Source organism: Mytilus californianus, unplaced genomic scaffold (genome assembly GCF_021869535.1).
Source record: "Mytilus californianus isolate M0D057914Y unplaced genomic scaffold, xbMytCali1.0.p SCAF_3, whole genome shotgun sequence".
NCBI lineage: Eukaryota > Metazoa > Mollusca > Bivalvia > Mytilida > Mytilidae > Mytilus > Mytilus californianus.
This window is the reverse complement of record NW_026262679.1, coordinates 101283234-101306684: the sequence shown is the minus strand read 5'-3', so window position 1 is coordinate 101306684 and position 23451 is coordinate 101283234. Positions and strand designations below refer to the sequence as shown.

At 32.6% G+C, this 23451-nt stretch overlaps 2 long non-coding RNA genes across 2 annotated transcripts; one reads left to right on the top strand and one right to left on the bottom strand.

The window, feature by feature from the left end:
* The first annotated feature begins 1013 nt into the window (after positions 1 to 1013).
* On the top strand, positions 1014 to 7246 carry LOC127735597 (uncharacterized). Its single transcript, XR_007998512.1, has 5 exons — positions 1014 to 1296; positions 2006 to 2219; positions 5060 to 5246; positions 6405 to 6606; positions 7129 to 7246. It is a non-coding gene; the product is annotated as an uncharacterized LOC127735597 (long non-coding RNA).
* A 10613-nt stretch (positions 7247 to 17859) lies between these two features.
* LOC127733597 (uncharacterized) lies at positions 17860 to 20216 on the bottom strand. The gene is made up of 2 exons (XR_007997135.1): positions 20091 to 20216; positions 17860 to 18849 (listed from the first exon to the last, which is right to left on the bottom strand). It is a non-coding gene; the product is annotated as an uncharacterized LOC127733597 (long non-coding RNA).
* Between the last annotated feature and the right edge of the window lie 3235 nt (positions 20217 to 23451).

Below are 23451 nucleotides of genomic sequence, written 5' to 3'. Positions count from 1 at the left end.
GTTGCAAGTAGATCAAATGTGAGTAAAAAACTTCATGTCAAATTTGGCTAGCTAAAATACTACTTTTGTTTGAATCTACTTTACCAAGTATCATTAAATATACAATAGAAACATCCACAAATGAAAATTTTAAAATTAAAACTGTAAAATATTAAAGTCATATGAAATCATTTACAAAATTGATATTGGACAAACCCAAATAATTATAATAGCATTAAGATGAAGGTCAATCTTTGTTTTTGTCCTTGAAACTTCCCTCTGTTCACTTTCTGTTGTGTTCATGCTCTGACTTTTGATCAAGATATCCTGTTTTTAGGAAGATTACATATCATGTTTGGAAGGATTTTGATGGACCTGGTACTTGCTTCATCAATTTCTGATATAATAATACCAAAAGAACAAATTTGCCTGATTTTCAGGAAAACATGTAGATCATACTAAAACAGATAAAGTTACATTGTGTAGGTTATTCTACCATTATCATTTAACCTGAAAAAGGCAAAAACATTTGTTTAAAGTTAATTTGCAATTGCATTTTGAATGCTCTTTTCCAAATTGAATTCTCCAAACTTAAGTGTGAATGTTTAAAATTCCAGGTGAAAAATATTTTAAAGGTTTTTGTTTTGCCTGCGACGAAATTGGCAGTATTAGAGACCTATGGATAACTGTCTTGGGGCAGTGCTGTAAAATATTTGTATAAAGTCTTATATTTCTGAAGGACAATGACCTGGATGCTTTATACCTTGTATGCAGATACCTTATGTTACGAAGTTATGTTACACCTTTTGGTAACAGCATATTTTGGATTGTAGGTTAAGGCAAAGCTTGTAAATATGATACTAGTACTACACAAAATTGTACAAACTAATCTTCAAATACTATAGTTTTATGTTTGTACATGTATTGTTGCTTAAGAGGAAAGTGCTTTCATTGGAAAGAAATTTTTGAAAGATATGAAAGTGATATTCAAAAGACAGTTTGCTGTAAAATGACATCTGAAAGTGATTTTTTTTATTATTTTTAGGCAAAATGAGTGTACAGAAAATTTCAGAAAAAAAATTAAAGAACATAAGGAATTGTTCATCCACAATGACTCGGATGACCCATTACTGATGGAGGTGAGAAGGGAAAATCCTGTGCAGTATTCCTTGGCCTTCATCAGTATCAGCCAAGATGATCTGCACAGCCCTCTAAGGATATCTTTCACTGATGAGGACGGTGTTGATCTTGGGGGATTGAGACGGGAATTTTGGAGTCTCTTTCTCCACAAGATAAGTAGTTCTGTATTTGTTACAGGTATGCCAAAATTAATATTGATTGAATAAACATTAGTTTTTAAATGATAAATTCACAAAGAGGTTAATTACTTTTACAGTTAAGATATTTTGCCATCTTTCATTTGAACATTTTAAGTTTTCTGTGCTAAACTTTGGTTGCATATATGCAATCTAAATTGTTTAAACCTAGATTGGGATTGAATTGAAAATTTGAATCACAAATATTCTTAAATAGGGACCAAAGAGGGCCTGTGTGCAAATTTTTACAGAATTTCAAAGAAAAATACACAAATATATCAAATTATAAAATTTTGTTGTATGAACATTTTTAAAATATCTTTTATTTTGACCAGCATTTTAATCTGGTTATATTTGGTCTGATGTGCGCTTGGATTGACAGTTTTGAAACATTTGGCATATAGCAAAATTACTATTATTCAGGTCTATTATATTATCAATATTATAAGATAATGTCCTTTTTAACGATTTAAATGATCAAAGACAGTGGATGAATCAATGCAAAATTCCTGTACAGCATTGTTTGTATTACTGAAACAGCTTATGTTAACTTTAATGATTTAGAATCCCATTGAACTTCTCATATAATTACATACACCACAATTACAACTGCTTAATATTGCCCTTAAGAGATTCAATGATTGTATTAAGAGCAGTATAATGTTTCAACCGTATTGTTAGGATGATTTTGGTACTTTGTACAATTTCAGGAAAACCAGGACGCCAAACCTTGCGTGACAACTTTATTGCAAGGACCCAGAATATTTTTTTCCATCTGGGACAGCTGGTCGCCTTATCCATCATTCAAGATGGGCCAGGTCTTCCCATCTTTAGTGATATAGTTACAGACTATATCTGCTTGGGAAACCCTGTATTTTAAATGTAGATGATTTGCCAGAGGGTTTAAAGAATACCATTGTCATGGTAAGTTTTCTATTCATATTTTCGTAAAATGAAGATGGGGTGTGAATATTGTATAAATAAGTTTGAACAAAAAATCTGAATGTAATAAAGGAAAAGAAAAAAAAATTTCAGCATCATATTTTTTAAAAATTTATTAAATTTCAATTCATAATCCCATGTTCCATAACCTTTATGGAATACCAGTAACTGTTGCAATAAATTATTATTTGATTTTCATATAATACTCTTTTTTTTGTTCCATCATTTTTGTAAATTAAACTTAACCCTTCATTGGACAGGTTACTTAGCCAGTCCCATTAAAAAAATACAAAGTTTTTTGTCAACTTAAATAGATTGTCTGATTGTTGATGAAAGTGGCCGGGTTGGGGGGGGGGGGGGGGGGGGTTAAAATAATACATAATTCCAATAAAAACAGATAACACTACTGCAAAAAAAGGATAAAGGTGTTCAACTAAAAATTAGAGATTGCACAACATGAACACAACGTCCGTCAGTCCTGTTTCTTGTCATCGCAACTCCTCTCAAACCACACAACAGAATTTCATGAAACCTTTTCAGATAATAAGGACATACTACGTAGATGTGCATATCGACAGGAAATTACGATTCAATTTTTTTTTCAGGAGTTACGCCCCTTTGAACTTATTTGCCCAATATACTACTGCAACCTTTTGTCATCGCAACTCCTCTCAAACCACACAACAGAATTTCAAGAAACCTTTTCAAATAATAAGGACATACTATGTAGATGTGCATATTGACAGGAAATTACGATTCAATTTTTTTTCCAGGAGTTACGCCCCTTTGAACTTATTTGCTTCAATATACTACTGCAACGGTTTGTCATCGCAACTCCTCTGAAACCAATAAACAGAATTTCATGAAACCTTTTTAGATAATAAGGACATACTATGTAGATGTGCATATCGACAGGAAATTATGATTCAATTTTTTTTCCAGGAGTTACGCCCCTTTGAACTTATTTGCTTCAATATACTACTGCAACGGTTTGTCATCGCAACTCCTCTGAAACCACTGCACAGAATTTCATGAAACCTTTTTAGATAATAAGGACATACTATGTAGATGTGCATATCGACAGGAAATTATGATTCAATTTTTTTTCTTGGAGTTACGCATCTTTCAACTTATTTGTTCAATATACTACTGCAAAAGTTTGTCATTGCAACTCCTCTGAAACCACACAACAGAATTTCATGAAACTTTGTAGATAATAAGGACATACTACGTAGATGTGCATATCGACAGGAAATTATGATTCAATTTTTATACGACGTCAACAAAATTTTGCGGTTGTATATTGGTATGACGTTGGCGTCGTCGTCATCGTCCGAAGACACATTAGTTTTTGCACTCTAACTTTAGTTTAAATGAATTGATCTCTATGAAATTTTACCATAAGGTTCAATACCACAAAAGGAAGGTTGGGATTGATTTTGGGGGTTATGGTACCAACAGTTAAGGAATTAGGGACCAAAAAGGGGCCAAAAATAAGCATTTTTGTAACTTCCAGACATAACTTGTGTGTTAGTGTATGGATCTCTCTGACATTGTACCACAAGGTTCCATTTCACAAAGGTAATGCTGGGATTGATTTTGGGGGTAATTGCCTCAAAATTTTAGGAATTAGGGGCCAAAAAGGGGCAAAAAACAAGCATTTTTCTAGTTTTATGACAATAACTTGTGTGTTAGTGTATGGATCTTTATGAAATTGTACTACAAGGTTCCATATCACAAAGAAAAGCTGGAATAGAATTTGGGGGTAATTGCCCAAAACGTTTAGGAATAAGGGGCCAAAAATAAGCATTTTTCTAGTTTCCAGACAATAACTTGTGTTCAATTGTATGGATCTCTCTGAAATTGTACTGCAAGGTACCATACCACAAAGGGTAGGCTGGGATTGATTTTTGGGGTAATTGCCTCAAAATTTTAGGAATTAGGGGCAAAAAACAAGCATTTTTATACAACTGTTATAGTTTCAGAACAATAACTTGTGTGTAAGTGTATGGATCTCTCTGAAATTGTACTACAAGGTTCCATATCACAAAGGGAAAGCTGGGTTTGAGTTTGGGAATAATTGACCTAAACGTTTAGGAATTTGGGGCCAAAAAGGGGCCTAAAAACAAACACTTTTCTAGTTTCCAGACAATAACTTGCGTTCAAGTGTATGGATCTCTCTGAAATTGTACTGCAAGGTACCATACCACAAAGGGAAGGCTGGGATTGAGTTTGGGGGTGATGAATCATAAGGGGGTTCAAAAAATTTGGGGGAGGGATATTTTTTTCATTTTTTTCCTTTTTTTTTCTTTAAAATTTTCCATTTTAAATTGGTTATTTCTGATTTATATATAAAAGCAAATAATAATGATATGGTTTGAATAGGTAAATTGAAAATTTTTAAGTTCTTAGACCACATTCATTCTGTGTCCGAAAACTATGCTGTGTCAAATATTTAATCACAATCCAAATTCAGTGCTGTATCAAGCTTGAATGTTGTGTCCATACTTGCCCCAACTGTTCAGGGTTCGACCTCTGCGGTCGTATCAAGCTGCGCCCAGCGGAGCATTTGATTTTTTCTAGGAGTTACGCCCCTTTGAACTTATTTGCTTCAATATACTTCTGCAAGAGTTTGTCATCGCAACTCCTCTTAAACCACACAACAGAATTTCATGAAACTTTGTAGATAATAAGGACATACTATGTAGATGTGCATATCGACAGGAAATTATTATTCAATTTTTTTTCTTATACAATTTTTCTTTAATTTTAATTTTGTATCTCCTAACTGCAACTATAAATTCTATTAACATTTCTTTCAGATGCAAGATTGCACTTTAGAACCGGACCTACAGAATATGTACTCTGGTATATTTGATGAAGCTGTCGATGCCGGATTTATAATTCCACCTTCATCATTTAAAAAAAAACATGTAAACATCCTTCTGACTGCGTTATTGGAGACCCAACTTAACAAGTGTAAGAAAGAACTTGATCAGTTTATCAAAGGTATTTAACATTGGATTATGACATATCTAAAGTATGCAGCTTATAATTTGGTATGACACTTGTTCTAAGCTTATTGGTTCATATTCCTATATTGCAGGCATTCTTAACTGAACTAGGTTTTCACTGAGCTAGTACACATTTTTTGCTTAAGGGGCCAGCTGAAGCCTGCCTCCGAGTGTGGGATTTTCTCGCTGTATTGACGACCCTTTGGTGACCTTTGGCTGTAATCTGCTGTTTGGTCGGGTTGTTGTCTCTTTGACACATTTCCATTCTCAATTTTATTCTTAATATCTGGATAATGCTTTTATTATAGAAATATGTCTTGATTTGATTTAGGGCTTAGTATAATATCAGTGATAATGCTTTTAGTTCCTGAACATTTTTAGAAAATCTTTTGTTGAACAACTGGTAGAGAAGTTTTTCCAAAAAAAATAAGTTTCAATATGACCATAATATTTTGTATATTGAGATCTGATTGTCGTTCTTGATTTGAAAGAAATGATTTTAGGGCGCAACCCAGTTGAGCAATTAAGGTTAAATTGAGACAGTGCTCAACTATTTTTAAAAGTAGCATAATTTGGGTCTTTGTCAAATTTTCTTGTTCACGATGGTATTAATTTTTCTTTTTCAGGCCCCTCCTATGATAGGAGAGGGGTATGAAACTTTCTGGTTTGTGCACATCAGCTGTTATTTCTTTTGTCCATCAATCTGTCTTTTATATGTGAACATTTTTCACCAATTCAGTTAACCATAAAGTTTAGTCCCTTTAACTTGAAAGAAATTTTCTTTGCAAATTCCCAGGAAAATTTTTACCATATTTTTACTGTTAACAATGAACATTGAAATGGGATAGTCTGAAACCATTACATACATAATTGTCTGGTTAAAGGTTATTGGTGAGGTAATATATCTATAAGTTGTTGTCACGTCAACTTGAAAGTGGGAGCAGGGAATGATGTTCTATAATCACATATTCTTGTTTGACTTCCTATTTATGAAAATACATTAAGAGAGATGCTAATTAGTTACAAAACAAAATGGAATAACCTTCTGTTTTATGTCAGACTGATAAACATGCATATAATATGTATTTTAGAGAATATTTGATACTTATGAAGTTTTCTGGAAGTTTTCATGATCTAAATATTTTTTAAACAGGATTAGACACTCACCAAGTTTTGAGCCTGTTAAAACAGGATGTCAACATTGCCTGTGCTAGGACACTGTTCAGTGGAAGAGTCAAACCTTTAACAGTCCAAACATTAAGAAACCTGTTGAAGTTCAAGTACGATACAGGGAATGCTGCCTTAGACCAAAGGGACAGGTCAAGGATTTTTAACATTTCTTCAGGCCACTAAAGGTGAGTATTTAGAGCTAAACCAATTTATTGACATACAGCATGATCAGACGATATTGATTTGATATTTGGTATATATAGTTTCATCATGACCAGTTACAGATCAAGTTCAAATTTTATTTGGTTCAGATGTTTGTTTTTCAGTGTTATGAGTTTGAAATTTCTATTGACACTAAGCACATATAAATGATTTATAGCACAGATTTCTTTGAAAAGTGATGTACTCAATGTTCAAAATGATTCCAATTTTATTTTAAAAATTGGAAAGAATCGAGAAGGCAGATTTGAATATAATTAAGATTTTAATGGACAAATAATTTATTTAAGAAAGACATTCATTGTTTTAAAACACGTTCTTATGAACTACCAAAAACAAGAGTGTGATATGGGAAACATTACTTCCCCCCACAATATCTATTCAGATGTAATGATCAGGAGTTTTTGGTTCTTCAGCAATTTCAAATTTGCTGTTAATTATGTATGTTATAACATGGTCAGAAGATAAAGATTTTTTTTTTTAAACAGGAACATCAACTGTTATAAATGGAATTGATATTGGTCCAAAGGAAGTCTTGATGTGGTTGACAGGGTCAACAGCAATTCCAGCAATAGGCTTTCACAAGCCAATAGATGTATGTTTCGGAAGAAGGACATTTGTAATCACCTGCGCCTTGGCATTGACCTTGGAGGTTAGACCTGAACTTGCCCCAGCTGAAGCTGTCAAGTTTTACAGCGAGATCATAATCAACAGCCAGACATTTACCCAAGAATGATATATATTATAATTTTGGCCATCAGTCTCTGTCCTTGAACTTATAAATTGTATTGTGTGAAAGCTAATTTTAATTATTTAAGGAATGATTGTAGCGGGTTATTTTAAAGTGTGCACCACATTTTTTATGTTATTTGGAATAGACCATTTACAAAGACCTGAAATGAAACTTTTATAGTTCTCCATGAAAAGGGAACAAATTTGACCCTGGAAATTATAAGGGTGATTCCATTTGTTCTTACTTTGGCAAGCTTTTAATAAATTTTTATCTTTAACAGACAAATTAATTCTATAAAAAGTCAAATCTTAATCAACAAATATCAGATAAGTTTAAAAAAAATTGTTGCACTGCAGATCACATATTATCACTAAAATCAGTAGTTGATCATTATAAACAACAAAATTAATATTTGCAGCTTTTATCGATCTTAAAAAGTCTTTGATACAGTTTTGTGAATATGATTGTTTAATAAACTTTTGATACATGATATTCCAAATAGAATTTTTAGAATTGTTTATTCAATATTTACTGACTTAGTATGCAGAATCAAGTTCTCAAATGGACTCAGTTCAGCATTTCTATCTGAGCTAGGAGTAAAACAAGGAGATGTACTGAGCCCTGTACTTTTTAATTATTATATTATTGACCTCACTAATGCTTTAATCAATTGTAATTCTGATTCAGTTGTAATTGGGGATTTTTCTTAAAATATTCTTCTATATGCAGATGATATTGCTTTATTGTCTCAAATTAAAAAAGGGCTACAAAACAGTCTTTATTTCTGTGTCATTTGGTCTCTTATGGAGAGTTATCTCATGGGCAATCATACCACATCTTCTTTTTAGCTCACCTGGCCGGAAGGGCCAAGTGAGCTTGTCTCATCACTTGGCATCCGTCGTCTGTCGTCCATCGTCTGTTAACTTTTACAAAAATCTTCTCCTCTGAAACTACTAGGCCAAATGAAACCAAACTGGTCCACAATCATCATTGGGGTATCTAGTTAAAAAATTTGTCCGATTACCCGGCCAACCAACCAAGATGGCTGCCATGGATAAAAATAGAACATAGGGGTAAAATGTAGATTTTGGCTTATATCTCTGAAACCAAGGCATTTAGAGCAAATCTGACAAGGTATAAAATTAATTATCAGGTAAAAATGTATCTGCTCAGAAACTTTCAGACAAATCGAAAAATCCGTTTTTGGGTTGCTGCCCCTGAATTGTCTTTTCAAGCATAAATTTTTAGGAACATATACCTTTTTCCAAAAATACACATGTAAATTAAATTTTCTGTGCTACTGGGTTTTCAAATCCCTGGATTAACAAAACCAAAAATATTTTACAAAATTTAAGATATTCATATCTTGTAGATAAAAGTTGTTTAACAAAAAGCACTAAGGACAAGTAAATCAAGGAATTTATGATCAGTGCTTGCAAAATCAATTTGCAAATATACCAGAATCTTCTAATCTTAATTTCTTTCTTAAAATCTACACAATGTGTCAAACATTATCATATGTTGATATATTAAACGAATTTGAATGATACTGTCCTGTATGTGAAAATGGGAAAATTGAAGATGAAAAACATTTTTAATTACAATATGATAGATTTACCTCAAAAAGAGAACTGTTACAAAATAAAATAAGTGTTTTATTTAAAATATAGCGTAAAAAACATTAACAATGTTAAAAAAGGATATGTCTATTGGTAGACAATAGCTCAGCATTATTGAGTAAATATAAGGAATAGTGAAATATCAATATGTAACTTTTCATTCTGTCATGATGTATTTACCTGTAACTTTTCATTCTATCATGTCAATTATATTAATTATCTATAGCAATAGGTCTTAACCATTTATTGTTAATGAGTTTGGGTCAATAAAATATATGTATTTGTGAAGCGAGGGCATACCATACAGTTTCGATCCCATGATTTTGACAAAAATTTCTTTTCCTTCAATCTTTTTTTCACCTTAGCAATCCAAATATGTAATAACAAATATATACCTTCATGTGATACTTTAATAGGATAATTGGGGTTAAAAATTTTGACATTTACTTAAAATTTTGGTTTTTTTTACATTTCTATCCTTTGGATTGACATACATGAAACTAACAAAACCTTTAAATAGACTTATTAAGAAGGGATATAGTTACGATACTGTTGTCAGGTCATTAAAGATTGCATATTTTGGCGTTAATATTGATTCACTTATAGGGTCTTTGCATCGGCACTAAACACATTTATTTAAAAACCAGTTGTTGGCATGACACGGGTTATGTTCTTCTCATATATGTTATGATGGTATGATACTAAACCCCTAACGGGAAGGATTGTGCCTGATATTCATATGATGAAGACATAATCTTTCAATCAGTTTAATTGAAGTCTGGAGCTGGCATGTCAGTTAACTGCTAGTAGTCTGTTGTTATTTATGTATTATTGTCATTTTGTTTATTTTCTTTGGTTACATCTTCTGACATCAGACTCGGACTTCTCTTGAACTGAATTTTAATGTGCGTATTGTTATGCTTTTACTTTTCTACATTGGCTAGAGGTATAGGGGGAGGGTTGAGATCTCATAAACATGTTTAACCCCGCCGCATTTTTGCGCCTGTCCCAAGTCAGGAGCCTCTAGCCTTTGTTAGTCTTGTATTATTTTTAATTTTAGTTTCTTGTGTACAATTTGGAGTTTAGTATGGCGTTCATTATCACTGAACTAGTATATATATTTGTTTAGGGGCCAGCTGAAGGACGCCTCCGGGTGCGGGAATTTCTCGCCGCATTGAAGACCTGTTGGTGGCCTTCTGCTGTTGTCTGTTCTGTGGTCGGGTTGTTGTCTCTTTGACACATTCCCCATTTCCATTCTCAATTTTATGTACCTTAATTTTTTGTTTTAAAAGATAAACACAAGTGGATTTTTGTAAAAACATTTGGAAAAATCTTCTTTACATAAGTATGCTTTAGATTTGTGTAACAATTGTTTGGAAAGAAATAGTTTTTATCAAAGTTTCAGGATCATTGAAAAAATCATTTTTAGCTGTATATTTATCTAATTTTATAAAAAAATATTGTTGAATTTTTCATAAAAATTGGTACAAAAAATCTTCATACATATTGAAACCAAATGTCATTTTAAAAAAGAGGGGTCCATGAACTCGTTTTCAAGTTAAATCAGTATGAATGATAAAAATCAGTCAAAAAACGCATCTTTTCCCTATATATATGTCACAGTTTGAAAAAACAAATTGAACTACACCTATTTAATCAGTTACTGAAGGTAAAGGTTCCCTCTGATCTGAATTTAATGATTCAATGAATAATAAAACATCCTTGTATAACTGAATACCATGAGTTAAGTTTTTATAGTCTTTGGTTAAATTTATCCTGTCTCTCAGCTGTTGCATATCACCATCATCTAAAGGGCTATGAATCTGTGGTAATTCAATTTCATCAAAACTGTTATCTTCATGATCAGAGTTATTATCCTCTATTCCATAGTCATCTGTGATATGTTCTAGAGAGTCGTTACTACCTGCCTGTAACAACAGGTCAGCAATTGAAACATTGTTTGTATTTATTGTTTGTAAAACTCCCTTGATAAATAACTGATAAGGAGTTTTGCTTCCCTCTGTACTTAAGCCGTGATGATTATGCTGGTATACAAACATTTGAAGTGACTTGTTTATTCTTGGTAAAAAAACATATTGGAATGCCCACAATTGGCGTGCACATGTCATGTCTAACATGTAGATATCTTCCATGTATGAAAATAAATCATAGTATTCATTAGATACAGACTCCCAAAGATCAACCCATAATCTTTCAATTCTTTGGTTATGGGCGCTTTTGCCCTTTATTGCACTACCTCTATTTGTACCACGATAACCTTCCATGAAGGTGCATATATCTACATTTTCACCGCCATGATCTACTCTGATACGGGAAGGAACTCCATGTTGTGTAGTGGCCTCAATAAAAAGATCATACACTGTGGTTGACTGGTTATTATTGCTGGCATGTAAAAAAGTAACAAGGCGACTGTAGCCATCAATACCACCATGGATAATAATATTCCACCTAAATTAAAAAAAAAAAACCAAGGAGATGCCATGAAAAGTCATGCAAAAAATTCCAAATCTAATTTATTAAAACATATATTTATATTTATAAAAAATTAAAACTATAAACATGTGATAATGCAGCCATAGTCTAACACTTAATGATATACTAGGAATGATAAATGTATTTTAAAAAAGGTTTTGATATGGACATTATTATAGGAAGCAAGACAACTCACCCCACACCAAATCGTGCCACCTTTGCACCAACTCATTCCACTTCATCCTACTCCACCACTCTTGTTTGCCAACTCATACGGACATATGAAAAGTATCCAAATCCTCACGAATTCACTACTGACAAATCAATATTATTCTTTTTTCATAAGTAGAGTGAGTTGGCAGACCTTTATTCATCTGGATTATACCATTTATCTAAAGAGGCAATTTTGCAGTGGGGAGAGTTGTCATGGATTCATATATATTAGTTTAAAAAATGTGTCCACCTGCCAACCAAGATGGCTGACATGGCTAAAAATAGAACATGAGAGTAAAATGCAAGGTTTGTCTATTATTTTGACCGTTATAAATAGAGAAAATTTGACAGGGCAAAAATGTTCAGAATGATGAGCTCTACCTATTGTCCATAATACGTCAAAACTATCAGACGACTTCTTAGAAGTTATTTCCCTTAAAATTTTACCATTTTTGTTCATTTTTGCTATTATCTTGAAAACTATATAAGAAGATACATGTATAGAGAAACTTTAAATTGCAAAATTCAGCATGACATGTTCTACAAATAAACTTGCATGGTCCAAATCGTAAGTCGACTTCTCATTAGAGTTATAACCCTTTGATGAAAATTTTTACCGATTTTATGTGTTATTGCAGTAGGGACGACATCAAAAGTTCAATGAAGGACAAAAAACTTAATTCACATAGTTTTTTCACTGACCCCCACCACCTTCCCCCCAACCTATTTGAATTCAGTTTTTTATCCTACATTGATGTTTTGATGTCGTCCCTTATACCTTAAAAATTTTAATAGACAGATGGAAACTCAAATGAGAAAAAATGATCAGAGAGACAAAATCTATAATTAAGACGATATTGGGGAAATTGTCCTTATTGGAATTATTGCCCTTTGATGACGATTTTACATTTTATTTTTGCGTTTTGCCTGATATGTTAAAAAATATAATTCACTTAAATATGAGGGCATGTTCTACTACATGTAACATGTCAAAGTTTGCAGATATAATTAGGAGACTGTCATTCTTCGTAGGAGTGATTACCCTTAAATGAACTTTTTCTTTACTTTTGGGATTTGAGCAAAAATTAAAGAAGAAAAAGGGACACTAAATAAACTAAATGATCAGCAATACAAGATCAACAAAACACGATATTTTGTCATGAATTCTGTGCTTGTCTACAATGTCAGAGAGTGTCCTTTGTTGAATATGCTTATAGACTAAGATGAGTGACACAGGCTTAGCCTCTAGTTTAATATACCTTATAAGTTTGTGGTTCCCATCTATATGCCACAATGAATTTGGTCCAGCAACTTTATATGTCCTCCTATGAACATTTTGTCTTTCAATTGATCTCAAAGCACAGCCAACACTTGGATCAACTCTGTGGCAAGCATCTCTGACACGTTGGCGTGAAATATCAGTATTGTCCATGGCAAGACGAATCCGTATTGAGTTTGGACCTATTCTTTTATTGGTTCCAATTATGTTCTTGACTTTATCATCCAATTCCTCGTTTGAGATAATAGTTTCCTTTCCTTCCCTTAACTTTATGTTAAACTCTCTGAAAATAATTTTAAAGATCAAATGAATGTACAATTTAAACTTAATTATGTAAAAATTTATGTCACTTTGGTTTAAATTGACCTCACAGTTGAATAATGAATAATTTAATGAATAATTAACCTCTCCAATGAATAATTTCCTCCTTCACCCTGAATGTCATGACTAAACAGCAGTATTCCTTCTATGAAAGACCGAGTCCAAGTGGTTCCTTGCGACTGCATTATTTCATGAGTTACATATTTCATATCCTCTTTTGGTCAACTGAAGCGAACACAAATTCAATCAGGTTTCTTATTTGTGTGGCCATAATAATTCTTTTATATATGAAGTGATTTTTTTTTTAATATTTTTTAAAGATGTTTAACACAAAGGATAGGATTTATAATAAATGCACATTATCACAAGACAACAACTTTGTTTAACAAAATTCATGATGGGTTAAATATGCAAACCTGAGTCTCCTGCGAATAGTGGATTCTGATATTTGAAGTGTTTCTGCCATTAATGGAGCTGTAAATTTGTACTTCGCTAGGAATACCAATTGATCCTTTGATATATCCAATTTTGGTGCTCCAGCAGTTCCAAGATGTGTCCTCTTTGTTTTGAATGCTGTTATATCTTTAAAAGAAAATGTATATACAGAGTGAAATAATGAAAGGAAAAAACCCCAAATACAGCCTTTATTACAGGTACTAAGCATAGTTATATTTTGAATACAGATTACACAGCTGTTTGACGATGTCGAAGGCTGCTATTGAGCATGATATTAAGGTCCATATTTGGATTTGATATTTATCATATTATATATATATAAATAGGAAGTACTCTCAGATCTGTACTCCGTGGTTTTTTTTTTGTTGGGATGTACAGTCATACAAGATGGAGAACAATCAGAAAAAATGGGGGTAACATCTGTAGTGCCTTTGGGCGCCGTCCTTGGCCGAATTTTATTCCTCATATATATTAATGATTTCCTGGAATACTTACAACATAGCACCTTAATATAAAAAAGAAGATGTGGTATGATTGCCAATGAGACAACTCTCCACAAGAGACCAAATGACACAGAATAAACAAATATAAGGTTATTTGCTGATGACAGCATCATCTATATGATAAGAAAAAAATGTGAAAAACAGTTTCAATTGGCTTAACTCAAAAGATCGGTAATATAAATCCATCGGGGGTGATCTCGGGTGCTCCGGAAGGGTAAGCAGATTCTGCTCAACGTGTGGCACCCGTCGTGTTATTCGTGAAAGTACAAACCCAGTGATTTGGTTTTATTTGGTAGTTCACATTCGAGGAAAAGATGACGGGATTTTGGTTACGACAACTGGAAAATATCCGTCGTCACCTGTGAAACCGATATTCCAAAAAGCTTTTTTCAAATAGTGCGAAGTATATCAGAGAATGCAATTTATAAAAATAAAAGATTGATATTCGTATATGTTCAAATGATCATACACGCTAAAAAAAATTCGGAGAATTCTTATTTTATAGAATTGATGCTTTGTCGCTTAGTCCGATTCCCCCATTTCCCTGCAACTTTAGTGTAAGTTGATTTAAAGTGTCTCATTTGTTGACAATAAAGTACAACTCTTTTGATTTGTGTCGAGCCTGCGACATTAATGTAGCGACAGTGAGACACAACAAACTTATATTCCGTCGTCGGTAGTGGCGTCGGCGTCTTCATCATTCAGATCGTTAGGTTTCTCGTTTGAATTGTTTTTACATTTTTCATTTTGGGACCTTTTATAGCTTACTATGTGGTATGGGTTTTGCTCATTGTTGAAGACCATACAGTCACACATAGTTGTTCACTTCTACATCAATTGGTATGTGGTTGAGAGTTGTCTCATCGGCAATCATACCACATTTTCTTATTTTTATATAAGGTTTTTTTTTTTGCATTAAATATTACCGAATTAAACTGTTTCGACATGATAAATTTGTAAACCTCCATGAATTGTTATAAAACTTGTATAGAAGTTATTCTTTAAGATCAAGATAAAGCATCTACAGAAAAACATTTTTTTTTAAATTTTGTTTTTACCGATAAATGTACAGTCAACATTACGCTTTTGCACTGACAGCAGCAATATCAGGCGAGACACAGGGTTCCGTGGAATCTTTTACGAATTTATTATAATACTGCTTCCATTTGAGAACTAAGGAAAAAAAACGGCTGGACCAAGTGGTTTGGGGATATCCCCCATATGTCCGAAATACTGTTAATTTTTAGTACCTTTTTCTTATTTTTGTCTGCTGTTCCCCTTTTTCATACCAAATAACTCTGAACAACATCTCGAAGTTTAATTTGAACTTTAACTCAATGGATAGCGATACTCATCCAAAACACATTAAACAAACGACATATGGGAATCGGTTTAAAAATCGAACATATTTTTTTCCGACTGAATGGTCACGTGGTTTTACCTCATCAAGTAATGTGATAACCACATCAAAGAATGACAGGACCACATCAAACTGAAACAAACACATCATGTAGTGTAAAATCGTCAAATTTTGAAACATCATTACGTAATGTTAAAGCCATATAAAGAATTGGCAAATCATCATTACGAAATAACAAAACCACATCATGTAATGAAACAACTACATTACCCTAAGTCACATACTCATCAAGTAATGTTAAAACCACATTGCCTAATGACACAACCACATTAAATAATAGTGAAACCACATCGAGTAATGACAAAACCATATTAAGTAATGACAAAACTATATCAAGTCAATATACGAAACCATATCGTGTAATATCGAAATATCCGATTAAGTAATGACTATTCCATATTGAGTTATATCAAAACATCATTACGTAATGTCAAAACCATATTATGTAAAGACAAAATATCATCAAGTAATAATAAAACAACATAACGTAATATCAGAGTTCCACATAAGACAGCTGTGGCGTTCCATTACTAATGTCCAATCAGCTTTTCTGTTGTACAAAATTTGACGTGCAGTGTAAATTTCATTGTCATAGTTTTATGACATTGTCTTAGAACATCAAAAGGCTATTTACTATACTATAGTGACTGTGTCATCTTGATTCAAAACAAAATTGAGTTAGAAAAAGTGCTTCGCAACCGCTGAGAAAAAGTTGAAAACTGTTTCGGTTCTTATACATCCTTGACCTTTAAATATTCGGCTTTGAGCGTTCCTGATGAAAGTAACTTCAGAAAAGCGCTTCAGATACATTAAAAGTGCTGTTTATTTTAGTGAGCATGAATATTACCTTCGCACACTATAAATTTCGGCAATTGTACATGTACCTGTACTTCCAAATAAATGTTATATAGCAACGTCATGAACAACAATCAATTGGGCCAAAATTAAATTATGTACATAATTACAGTACTGACTAGAAACTGAATAAAGCTTTTCTAATTTCAAATGTATTTTAACTGGTATGAAACTAGTTATTGTATTGTAAAAAAAGGATATGGGATGGATGTATACGATAAAAAGATCTTATGAAATACTGGGAAATAATAGATATATCAGAGGAACAGTACATGTATTGTTATTCTTCATCTTGACATTTGCTTGAAGGTCAAAGATCAGCTGATATATTTTTAATGTGGAACTAACTTGATGTGAAACTGCATTCTAATATCATTTTGTTGATATGGCAGCAGACGAACAACAGCAAGTGCTTTACTTTACTTCTGTCATTGTTTAAATTATATTTTAGCATTAAATAATTATTGAAATTTTTAGTATCTATATAATTCGAAAGAAATAAAAAAAAGTCTTGCATGAAAAGCTGACCTTTCCTGGCAATAATTGTCGTTGTTTTTCCCCTCGTACTTAACACACCAAAAACGCGTTGAATTCAAGCTAACATAATAAGAGTTATATCAAAAACTCTTATTATGCACACTGCATTTAATATCAACACTAGATTGCTGATATTGCTGATTGACTGTCATTAATTTATATATATCTTGATAAAAATAAAAATAAAAGCTCCTCCCGCAAACAGTCTTGAAAGTGTATTACAACTTATATTGTAACTCACTTAGGCCATTTTGGTCCAAGTGTATTGTTTTTGGCTTAAAAAACTAATGGTCATTTTTCAGCGTACTTGATGTATGATTGCTAATGAGACATCTCTCCTCTATTTCAGACACATGCCTGCGCATATTGAAACCGGCACCATAGTTACAATTATTGGTAACTGTCATGACCAACGTACACGACTGGAACGAGTACTGGATCAGGAACTTCTTACTCTTCCGAAGTACTATTATAGTTCACCCTAGATTTTAAGTGAGTCCCTTTGGTCACATTTTAGTTTTCTGTGTGGTAATTTAGAGGTTGATTTTTCTCGTTTTCATCTTTTATTATCTTTTGGCCACAGCGTTTCCTCGTCTTACAATGTTTATTGTCACCATGGTGTCTTCTGACTTTTTTTAAATGTTAGTTCAACTAGCAAGGCTTGATGTCTTGTGAAATTGACAGATGTTAGAGGTCCATTGCAGATTGATTCATTGTTGCTTGCTTCACGTCCAGTAATCCATAGCAGAATTAGTTCCTTTAAATGCATAAAAAGGCTACAAACATTAACTACAACATTGCTATTTTTATTGGATAACAATATATAGTCAGTAAAAAATAAAACTCAAAACATGATATCAAGTAATAAAGACATTAAACAACATAAAAAATGTGTTCTAGGTTCCAAATCCCTGTTTAAGGTCAAAAAGCTATTTCAATAATTATCTTGTCATTATTTGACTCTTTCTGATAATATGTAAAACTAATTGATCGATTTCAGATTACATAAACTTTCAGGTTATCCTCTCTTACAGTAAAAATAACTTGTAACAAGGGTAAAAGTATTGCTTTTTCTTGTGTGGTCCCAGTTTAAAAAAAGTTGATTCGATGTAAATATATGTTGATAAATCGAATAAAGTCATGGTAAGTTGAGGTAAGTTGAGGTAAGTTAAACACTCTGGAATGTAGAATTTAAAAAAAAACTTATCTAAAATCCAAATATTTGTGAATGACCGCATTTAAGTAATGACTTAATGCCAATGTAAGTTACATTAACCTGAACAAATATGTGACGGAATGCACATAAAACCTGAATAATTTTAGAATAAATAAATAGAAAAATAAAATCATAAAACTACAAATACCACAGCTGTGTAAGAGGCAGCTATATAACACATAATAGAACTACAAAAAACAATTGCAATTTCAAATATCATCTGTAAAGATTTCATGAAAAAATAAATCTAATATATTTGTCCACCATATACTGTAAATATCGGATGGAATCCTTAAATATTAAGTAATTTCTGCCAAGTTTGTGAGTTCTATCTCCTTGTCTGTATTCAGTTTTCATGACATTTCGTTCTGGAATTCCTAAAAGTTCGTTATCATTAATTTCTATTTTTAGTATACAAAGAATGTCTCTAGCTTTACTAATGATATTACACAAATTAACCCTATCGTTTCCATTCGGAATTATATAATCATCCCATATCATTGCTTCAACAAATACTAAAACTGTCGAAAGTTTCTCATAGTCGTCAATAGCTTCAATGGTTTCCTATAAATAAATAAATAAAAATAATCAAGTAAACAGTTTATAAAGTATGCAACCACTTTACTATATATATTCATTTTCATTACAAAAAATGTCATATATATATATATATGAGTACCATCTCAGTGGACTTTTGGTACTACATGGCAGTAGCCTGCGAAGAGAGCGGGTTCAATTTCCGACTTGTTTGAACCAAAGACACATTGCATGTCTTTTTTTGAATTAGTAACAAGAACAAGGAAAACTCGTCTTGTAATCATAATATTTGGTCTAAGGATTAAAAGTTTTCCTGCGGAGTACTGATACCATGTAAGCAAGCATGATCAAATTGTCGACTTATTGTGCTAGTCCAGAAAAAGCAGGGTCAACTTATATCTTATAATCATGTCTCAAACATGCAAGCACATTTTTGCTGCTGACCTTAAGCAGACACAAAGCATTCATGCAATCGGATAACCGTTTAAACTTGTTGATATATATTAAATAAAAATGTTAAATTAAGACAGGGAATATTAAATGTTCAACTGAGGAGTTATAGCAAGAGAAAAGACGACAGAATGGCAGACACAAGTCGCAAACATAAGTCCACACAATATAAAACAAAATACGAAGCACCATAGTGGTAATAAAGGGATAGGCTTAGAGTTAACGACAAAGCACACAAAGACACTATTTGTCACTAGACGTTCAGCAATTGATAATCAACAATCAGTTTCGCCATTTTGCTAATTATTTAATAGTAGCGGTTACTAGCCATTTCTTATTTAATTTTGACAGATAATTAGACTTCCTTATCATCACGTTTATATTATGCTACTGATACAGTATGTAAATGTCGTGCAGAACATCTCACAAAACATCTGTTTTTTTTTTCCATGTACAATTCCTCGAGCACAGTTCTAGGCTGATCATGCAGGGTTTGACAACCTGTTCGAGCGAAGCACAAATGTTGAATGTTTAACCTATGCTTTATACAAAATGAGCTGTGATATACTAACATGTTATGGTTTTGTAAGTATACAACATTTTACCAAATTGAAAAGCAAAATAAAAAGTGCCTATCGAAGGTCAACTTAAGGGCTTACAATGGTATGGTTATTTGTGTAAATTTTCACAAACCAATTCTTTTAATAGAAGTGTATTGTGTGTAAATTCCGGTTATAAAGAGCACTTTCATATTTGCTCTCCCTGTTTTGTAATTGCATAAGAACGTTTACGGTTGTGAAACGAATTATAGAACTTACATTTAGTTTCAATGGCCATACTGCAAGTTTTGCAGCATCAGCAACGGGGAAACCTTCTAAATGAAAAAAGTCTGTATCTAAATTCCAACAGCGTTGAATATACCTCACTATTGTGGGATGTTCTATCTGAAAGACAATTAAGAAAATTCAATGATATATGACCTTCATTAAATCAATATAAAATCTAAAAAAGATTATTTTCCCTCGGTTCACTTGGCGTTCATCAAAAGATAATGTCAAAGATTATTAAATTGAGGAAAGGTTATTTTCCTGAGTTTTTTTTCTAGGGCGAGATACCCGAAAAAGTACATTCATTCGTCTCCTCTGTGCTGAACTAAATGACATAGCTAGGCTATTGTTAATAACTTAAACAATCTCACGAAAGTACTTACGTAATCGGATTTCATTTTCAAAAACATTGTACGTAATTCTTCTGATCGTGTTACTATGTCCACTAACCATCCTTCATTGTTAGGTGTGCTGACTGGGTTCAAGTTAGAATTTGAATTATAACCGCAAGGTTTTATCCACGGCTTTCTTCCATTAAGACATGTAGTGGCTGTAGTATTTTCGGTAAGAAAGGCCGCACAGCATACGAGTTTAATGAGACCTAAAAGGTAAAATGCACTTTGATATACTATATTTGGACTAATGAATAATAGATTGGATTTGTTTCTGTTGTTAGACTTGAGCATCTCGTTTTCGGTGCACTCATTATATTTATTGATTTACGATTCACATTTTACAGCAAGTTAGTGTTCAGCTGTTATGATTTCTTTTTTATTGTATTTATTTGAGAACGCATTTGAAGGGTATTTTTTCTTTTACTGAAGCTGTTTCTGGTAAAATGAATTTTTTTCTTCTAATTATTTTCCAATCATTATAGAGAGTTTTTGTCATCATAATTCCAATGCCATGGTTACTTTCCTTATAAAACCCTTAAATTCATTGGTTAGTAAAGTGCAGTGTTAAATGGTACAGCCGAGAAGAAATTTATAACATTTTGAATCATTGAAATATCATTAAAATAGGGAAAATTGTTTACTATTATAAAACAATGATTTTTGACAAGTGTTGGTATTTCCTTCCTTGAAGCCCCATCGATTAGACAATATAAACAACACAATGAATATAAATAGCCAATCTAAAGCACAGTTCAGAATGAGGTAAAGATCAATCATTTTTGTAAATAAATTATTTTGTATCATTTTCATCATCATCCACATATATCTAAAAATTTGCTGAAATATATGGAATTTATAGAAAATATATTAAACACGCCTGAATGCCAGGATTTTTATGATGTAGACACCAGATATATAAATTATTTGGAATTCAAAAAATAATCATGATGAAAATTTATAATCAACAGTTATAATAGGTGACTGTTCGGCCTTCAACAATGAGCAAATCCCAAACCGTAAAGTGAGCTATTAAAGGTCCCGAACTGACAAAATGTACCTCAGTTAAGGTATAATCCAGTTATTCACAAAATTCAGCTCATGAGGTCAAAAAAAACCCCCACAAAACTTAATTAGTTCATCTCAGTAGACGACAAATGGTGGATTACACGTGAATCTCTCTATTGATGGACCAACTGCAATGATGCACATCCATTATATGTGTCAACACTAAAAAGCGGGGTTGATTCTTTAATTGGAAAATTCAGTATATGTAGATTGCAAATGTACAGCTCTTTGACCTTGCGTGTATCACAAAAATACTTAAAGATACTGAATGTAAATAATTTATCCAGTAAAAAACAATAATATTTAACCTTAGCCTAAGTTTTATACAAACCTCTATCAACCATAATTAAACCTTTTCACAATATATAGACTACTAGTAATTCATTGCATACCTTTTTAAAGCCATGATTTTTAAAGAACAAATTCATTGAAATCCCCAAAATATGACAATCCATTTGTAACATGGTTCAGCTATTTCAAGTTATGTAGTGTTACTTTCAATTGGCAGAAAATATCCAGGGTCCATACGAATGAGAACAGAAACTGAGACTGAGACTTCCTACATTAGAAGTTATTCCAGAGGGTCTGGTTGCAGCACCCAAAAAGTCAATTTTGAATTTATGAATTGGGAAACCCCAATGAAAGAGTCTTAACGGCGATACTTTTTTTGTCAACATTGTTTTTCATCTTAACTACTTAAGGTTGTTTGCCTAAATGATAATGGAAAACAGTGATAAAAAGTAACAAAAGATATTTAAAAATGTTTTATTTTCTAAAATGAATTGTTGTCAATAACACTTTAGATGGTCAAGTAGATAAAAGCAGGTAGTTGAACTCTTTCAAAACAACCTCCAATGACAGTTCAGTATTTGGTAATATATACCCTTTTTATATAACATGGTTTATTATTAATTTAAAAGAAAATTAAAAAAACAAAATATCTTAAATCATTTCAATCTGTCTTAATTGTGATGATGACAACACGAAACAATAGAACGTAATATGAAAAGGTTTGGGAGGAATTTCTTTACTTGTCCAATTAAAACAACTTTCGAGATAGAAAATTGTTTTTGTGAAATAACTTGAAAAAGTTTCATATTAATAAAAACGATATATTTTAAAAAGCAAGCGGAAAGATATCCAAAGAGGAAACTTTACTTTCATAAGAATTAAAGGAAAAATACGGGAAATAAAGACAGTGAGAGGTATAAATTCGAGTAGAGATAAAATTGCAAAAGAGGAATATGTCTTCGAAACTCAGTTAACTGTTAGACAGCCGGCTGTTTTTTAAGGATAGTCATGTAGCATCTCACTCCTACAATGATGTCCTTGTTATCTCATTCTGTAAAAAACAAAACCCTAATGTGGCGTTGACGCAGTGCCGATTATGGCTCCCGTTTGAGATCAGACAGCACTAAGACACGAAAAGTGAAAAAGTCGGATTACTATCCTCAATGATCTGGAATGTCCTATCATTGTCTGGACGCAGTAGTATAGTTCGTAACAGATTCCTACGGATCGGGAATGGTCCGGAGAGGTCGACCAAGCACCCCGACAGTTAGGTGCGTCCCGTAACATTCGGGGAAACTCAGCCCATTTTGTCCAGTCGGATTACAATCGTGACTATGTCGTGACAGATTCTGCTGTATCGGATCAAAATCGTAACTATGTTCTGTGTTTTCTGGACGGTGTCCATGGAACGGGCATGATCTGGAGAAATTTGTTATTGCTGTGTTTTTTTGCCGATTGAGTCCGGATTGCATCCAGATCTTGTCGAATGCGAGCCGTCTTTGCCGAAACCGTTCCAGAACAGTCCCGTTATTTATACGAAATTCGGCAATGATACCCACGTCAGAGTCCCGACAATTACAGAGCAGACTGTGATAGGATTG